Consider the following 7,519-nt stretch of genomic DNA (forward strand, 5'->3'; position numbering starts at 1 on the left):
CGCACAACTCCCTGCCACTGATCTGGGTGCAGACGACCTCTCAGCAGGGAGCTGACATCTTGGGGACCAAGTTAAAATAAAAACCAAAAGAAGGTGCTTCCAAAAGTCTGTCTCTAGTTATGGAAAACCCTAGAACAAATGCCAAGTCCCCATGAAACCAAAAAGTCTTACACATACATTAGAATTTTAGCAACTTGTTTACATGCTTAAACAGTTTTTTGAACTTGTGCCTGAATGTTCAGGCCTTATTAATGAAGTATGTGAGCATAATTGTGCTAAAATAAGTGGTGGCAAGGAAGGCTTAAATCTCTTCACAGCCTCTGAACTGCACTGTTGTGAGCTAGTTTGGTGGCGTCTCATGATGTGTTATCTCCTGATGCCATTGATACCTGTGAGATTTGAGGTGTCAAATCTTGGATTAATAGGTGCAAGGTATGGCTGGCAGTGCAGGGAGCAGCAGAAATAGCTACAAAGCAACAGAGTGTTCTTAATGACAAGAAAATTGTTTATTAAATGAGTCTCCTCGGTGCTGGGTGAACAAGAGCCATACTTGCTTGTTGGTGGGGGCATGCTTGAAAAGACTGAGAGAACCCTACTTGGTTTGCTGCATTTTTGGGAAGATCCTGAGCAGCAGAACGTACAAGTTGTCAATAGTAACAACTCCACTTGTTTATCTCTGGTAAAGAAGAATGAAATAAAGAAGCTGAAATAAAACACTAGATTTTTGGGAAGTTGGGGTGAACTGCCCAACTGGGTGCTGAACAACTTCTTACTTCTGCATCAAGCTGTGCTGGAGGCAGTAAAAGCCAGCTGCTGTGGGGTGGATAGTGTTCTGTGGTCCCTGGGGGGAAGGTGGTAGAGTCAGAGCTATGAAAACTTTGTTCGTTGCAATGATGCAGCAGCTTTCTGGCAGTTCTCCACTGCCTTGACAGACTACATCTCACTGGGTTTCAGAAGTGATTTTCTTCCATCTTGTTTTGAGTTTTTTCCTCCCCCGAAGGATCTGTATCTTCTCTTCCAGTCTCTCACAGCTGCTCTGTTTCCTAGTCAAGGTAATTCATCACTGGTTCACAGTTTGGTGGTTTTCTAAGTCTGGCAGCATTCAAACAAAAAGGCAGGGACAAATGACTCGTCTGTTACTTTATTTACCACTTGTTTTGGGAAATCTAAGTCCAAATTTGTATTTGACTTATATTAGGACTCCATTGCTGGTTTTTATTTTTTGTTACTTTTGGCAGGGCAGAATTCACACCCAGAATAAGTAGAGTCATCAGTCAGGGCAGCCTGTGTGTCACTTAGCTCAGTTCTCCACTCAGACCAGGGATTTCTTTGAACTGCTTAAAGTGACTGAAAACTAAAGGCTTTTGCTGCAGGATCCAAACAATTTAGAGGCCTCTAGTAAGCCTTGAAAAGCTCAAAGTACCTTGCTGCCTTCCCTAGTTTTGCTTTCAAGTAGCATGGCTTTTCTGATGCTCCGGGGTTTGAAGTCCCTGGTCTTTCCTCAGAGCACTGGGGGAACTCTGTGTGCAGTGCCCTGCTACTGACAGCTCTGGGCAGGAGGTTGTGATGGACATGCGAGTCCTGCTCTGAGGGCTGAGCTGTTCCCTCCTCAAGCATCTGGTGGGGCCAGCTGTGGCTATAGCCCTTATATTGAGAACAGGGGACGCAGGTCTGCTGACTCAAAGATGGAGCCATTTGGTTACACAACTTTTCTGTCTCCAAGGGTTCTCTAGAGAGCACAGACTAGCCAGATTCCTGATAAGGGTTTATGCTTATGGGAGGTAACTTCTTTAGGAATAACTATAGAATACAGCATTTATCCATAAGATGGAACTGCTGTATTCCCCATGAGTCTGTAATTATCTCTAATAAAACAGGGAAGATAGGTCTCTGCAGGTGAAATATTTCACATTCTATCTCACTGCCTCAAATGTGTGAAGGCATGGAAGGGTTCAGGGTCCAACCTGAGTATTTGGGCACCTCTGCTAGCACAGTTGTGGAACACAGCATACAGAAATAGGCTTCCTCCATCACTGTTTTGAGACTTCTCTCTGAACATTTTGTTGCTCTGTTCTGTGGAAGATGGCCAAGGTGAGCTACTGGTGCTTTTGACACCAGTTTCTATGCTACAGTTGTTAGGAATGGTCTACTAACAGGCTTTCCATTGACTTTAGGCTTCTCTTTGGACGAGACTCTGTGGGTTTAGGGCATGTGGCCAACCTATGGCTCTTGTTTCAGTGGAACTCAATATTGGACTACATCACCTTGTGGGCAAATTGAGTCCCTGGCTGCAGGCAGAGAGGAACCAAGGCAGACAGCTAAAATGGCTATCTCTGGCTTTTCCTGGGAGTTAGTTACACTCCCAACTCAGTCCTGCAGTATGCAGAAGCAGCAGGAACCCTGGAAAGCTATGAACATCCTCTTCATGTGAGCCATTCTCAGTGCAGCCCCACTATCAGCAGCAGCATTCTGACCACTGTCATCTGTGGGTTGTGCTTGGCAGGGCAATGGGAAGGACCTACTTCAACCTGAGTGTTGGAGTTTGGCTCTGATACCAGTAAAGGGAGAACCTAACACCCTCATCAAGCCCCACAGTCTTCAAAATATTGACAGAAAGTGAAAGGATCTTCCTTAGAGCTTTCATATTTGAAAGCTAGCTGCCTCCAGATCTGACTCTGCTTTGTAGCATACACTTCCTGAATGTGAAGTACTTAGCACTGTTCGAAGCCCTTCCTCCCTACCTGTTTACCAAAGGGAAGAGTTGGTAAATGTTAAATTCAGTATGAAAATTACTGCAAGGCCTTGGCCATAGAGTTTCCACAACATGTGTTAGAATGTGACCTGTACTCTGGCAAGCCGGAGGCACACAGTGTTGGTTTTGTCCTGTAGTACTTTTCCTATACAGATGGTAAAGGTGAAAATTTTCTCCTCTGACCCGGTGCCTGAGGTAAATAAACTGTAAATAGCTTGGGAGAGCAGGCTAGGATGTGAAGAAGTTAAAAAGGGTGATTTTTATTTCTTTTTTTTCCTTTTTTGGGGAGGAGAAGGGGATGATACCCATCAAATCCTAAATTAACTCCTTGCAAACATAGTTTAAGGAGACATTATCAAGCTAAAACCACAAACTTTGTAAAAGGAGCAGTTTTCCTTGTATGCTGTTACTCACATGTTACTTAATTAAAACAGTATATGCTTAATGTTTCGCTCACTTTTCCACTGTTCATGGTACTTTGCGTTTTTCTGGGAGGGGGTACTTTTCTGGGCATGGACAATGAGGGCTTGTGTCCATGGTAAGACTACTGGTTAAAGCCAAAGTAAATACTGAAGTGGTTATAGTTATGCCGACATAAGCCCCTGTATGAACGTTTGCACACAAGCTTTTCTAAAATTTAGAAATGGGTTTAAATCTGAGTGGAAAAAGCTGCTATGTTAGTGGAATAGGAGTGTCCATCTGGAGGTCTGTTCCAGTTTAATTTATTACACTTTGTTTTCTGAAAAGAGTTGCAGGAGTTACTTTTTTTTTTCTTTCTTTCTTGTCACTCCTCCAGTCTTTCCTGGTTGTGTCACAAAGGCTTCAGGTTGCAAATCTTGCAGGAGACCTTTTTTCTTTAGTTAAATTCTAGACATTGTTAATCAACTCTCAACCATGAAGTTGCCTTCTTTTTAGTGAAAACGGCATTGATGTAACTTGTCCCTTTTGAGAGAAACCTGCTGTTAAAGTCTTTTCCCTGAATTACTAGTTTCAGGCAGAGTGTGTTGGTTTTGGGTTGAGAGTTGCCTGCAGGGAATCTCTTGTAGTTCCTCAGGTTCTGCACCCAGGGTGGGGGGAAGAACCCTTTGCAGCTCTGCTGGAAAGGCCTCAGGGGTCTTGTGGATCTGTGGCAGACAGAAACCTGAATGTGAGCCAGTGGTATGCCCTGGTAGCAAAAGTCAACTACATCCTGGGCCGCATGAACAGAAGTAAGCCAGGAGATCAAGGAGAGGGGTTATTCCCTATTTGCTAGGTACTTGTTGGATCACATCTGGAATACCATCTCTGGTTTTGAGCCCCCTAGGTAAAGAAAGATGTTAGCAGGCATGAGCAAGTCCAGCAGAGAGCCATGAAGATGATGAGACCATGAAGATGATGAGAAGTTGGAGAATGACGGGTTAGAATTATACTCTTTGCCAGGCAGCTCACCTCTCCTCTTCCTGTGACCTTGCACTTAGCACATCTTCCTGTAGCTCCTGCTTCATCTTGACTGCACAAATATTTCAGACTGATCCCCTCAAAAACCATGATTTGAACTTAACGCCAGGCCAAGAATAATGCTGATAGACTCAAACTCAAATAATAGCACTGTGCTCACTAACCTGCCTTCAAAAAATACAGAAAAAAACCCATCTATGCACTGCCTCAGTCTAAGGGCCATGTGGACTCCGAAGCTGTGTTCTTGGGGAGCTAAGTGGAGCTGAGTTAAGGTGATCTCTTCACTGTATGAGGTGCATACCATGGACCGGTAAGGATCAGAGGATGTAGTAAAACACTTTTCCCGGACAGACAAGTGAGGAGAGTGATAACATCTCATGTGGCATGCTCTCACCATCAAACTTACTTGTAGGATGTGCAAAGAAGACATGTTGGTCTGTGCTGCCCCTCTCCACTAGCACTGTTGTAGGGGGAGTTTGAGCAGACTGAAATTGCTTTTCTGCAGATATTGGAGTTACTGCTTTACCTCATGAACTGTAGGCCTTTTCCAAGAGGAACCAGCACAGGACACTGCCAACACAGCATCTTCCATGGGATGCCACCTTACCATCAGTTTATCACAGGAACAGTCTCATCCCATGGCCTTGTCTTGCTGTACCAGACATGGCATGAGCATTGGCTATTCTTTCCATGTGTCTCAACCCTTCCTCATTGTCATCACCCAGGGAAAGGACAGTCATTTTTTCCAGAACTGGGAAGATATGCACCATAGGCAACATACCACCAGTGGTGGTGGTGGTTTCTGCAGCAGAGATGGACTTAGCATCTTGAAAATGGATTAAGAATGAACAGTGTCCACCAGATCCATCCGAGTTAGAGCATTGAATTTTAACTGTGTATTCAGCTTTTGAAGTCCTACAAACTGTTTCTTACAGAAGAAATACTTACAATGGGGAATATCCTGACATGCCTCTTATGGCTTGAGGAGCTCTTGCTGCCAGTGGGAAATCCTACTCACAATTTTATTTGCCTGTTTTTCTTGTGCAAGGGGTGTCATCTTAAAAAAAAAAAAAAGGGGGGGGGGTAAGTATGTATCTGTTTATTCATACAGTGATATTGCAAACTCCATAGCTGCTTTTATTTTCAGGGGGGATAGGTGGACTGGTTCAGGTATTAAAATAACAGTAAGTGCTGATTTTCTTTGATCTTAAATTTTAATCTTTTTGAAACAGATAGTGATAATCGCTTTTGGGAATGGCTTGGGTTGTTCAGGGGTTTTTTTTGGTTGAGTTATTTTTTGAGGCTCAAAGCTGGAAAAACAAAGGTTTGCCAAATTGTTAGTCATAGGGCATGTTTCATAGGGCGTGACAAACTTTATTGCCGTTGAGAACTTTTGGGCTTAGAAATGGTGCAGGGTGGTTAGTTCTGGAGACAGCAGTCCATCCTTTGTTCCAGACCTTTGTCTCATCAGTGTCTCATCACTGGGATGTGAATTTACCTTCTTCATAATGCCATTACAGCCTGGGCAGTAAAATGCCATTTTTTTCTTCTAGCAGTAGGAGATCAAGAGATTGCTCCAGCAATCACCTTCACCTTCACGTGTCTCGTGTCTGGAGGATGTGAGATGTTTGGGTCTTAAGGGGTGAATTCTGTTAAGGGCCTGCTGCCCTACCAGGAGCAGGGTCGAGAACCCCAAGTGTGGGAGATCTGACTGACTGTTGTGAAGCTCTTTTCCATAGGCAGCCCTCAGCGGAGGGCAAGATCAGGTAGTAGCAGTCTTTGTTGTGCTGTGCCCTTCTCTCAGGACAGTGGTGTGTCCATGCAGTAGAACTTGTGTGGTCTGACTGTACAGGAGCTGGAGACAAAGACATGACAGGAAGAGCATCCTTCAGCCCCCTTGTCTAGCATGGGAAAGCAAAGAAGGGCTAGCTATTGAGTGCAGCTGACTTTAGAGGGCAGAGCTGAAGTAACTCTGTCAACCACTGTCTTTCAACTTCAAGGTTTCTTCTGCTAGTCAAAGTTCTGGGCTTCATGAAGCAACTCTGAGCAATTGAGGAAACAGCCTTTCATCATGTCAATAAATTTCTCTGAGATTGAATGACTCTATGTTTTTACTTCTTTTTTGTCAAGGAAATTGTGTTTCATTTGTGAACTTAGGGTTTCTATTGCACATCCCTGCAAACATCTCCCCCACTAATACGTTTTGGGCTTGTGTGCATGCAAAGCTGAATGGAGAAAAATCTCCTGGCTGAGACAAGGGAGCAGCCAGCATAACACCAAGACTAATTTGATGTGCACACAGCTGAAGCTTCCCCTTTCCCACCCTAGACCATAGCAAACCACTCCACATGTCCCTACTGATCTTACGTAAGGTTAGAAGGACTGGGATGAGGCTTGCTGAGGGAAATGGGCCCATGGACCTGACTGTGGGAGTTTTATGCTTGCTGTGGTTTGTAGGATCCTTAAGACTAGTTTGGACCTGGCAAAGAGTATGGTGTAAGATGGACTCTGATGTTCTTCAGGATGGCCACCATCATCTTCGCTTGGTTTGTGTGATGACTAATTGCAGTATGGTCCCACTATACAGCAGGAGCTGCTTGGTGCCACTGCAACTCCAATGATGACCATAAAACTGTTTTCACAGTTCTCTGATATTTTAAGAATTTTGGAGCTGTTGTTCACTGACTGTGGAGCTGGAGTGTGGGAGGAAAGCAGAACAAGACTGGTGAAATGCGCAGTGACTGTGGGAGGCCCAAGCAAGCGTGCTAAAACAGGGCCTTGAGTGGAGGAGCTGCAATCCATAAAGTACATGAAGCAAATTTGACCTAGTCTGTTCTACCAAGTCAGCACTGTGGCTGTTTTAGTCCAGTTAAACACCCCTACAAACTAGATCTACAGTGCAGTCTGACCCAGTATCTTGGTCAAAAGCAAACCCTGAAGTATGACTAAAACCAGCCTTGCTCTATCATAGGAGAGCAGTTAATAGCAAAGAAACCAGCCTCTATCCACTTGATGAACTTTCATTATTTATTGTTTTAATAGACAGGAATGAATATTCAACTAATAAGCTTCCTGTCCTTAAGTGATTGTGTTCTTCTGATTATAAATAAACTTAAAATCTGAATTCTTGATTCTATTTTAATTTAAAACAGACTAAACCCTATGGGAATGATATTTTCTGGTTTCATGAACTAGAAAGGGTTCATGCCCTGATTCTCATCTGGAGGATCATATGATGACTTGCGGTAGCGGTATTTTCCTGAAATAGCTTGGAGTAGCTCTGGGGTTTGGGATGTGCCTCCTTTCTCCCTTCTGTGTGCCTTCCCCTAA

The sequence above is a fragment of the Athene cunicularia genome (genome assembly GCF_003259725.1).
Source record: "Athene cunicularia isolate RWA chromosome 8 unlocalized genomic scaffold, athCun1 chr8_part1, whole genome shotgun sequence".
Taxonomy (NCBI): Eukaryota; Metazoa; Chordata; class Aves; order Strigiformes; family Strigidae; genus Athene; species Athene cunicularia.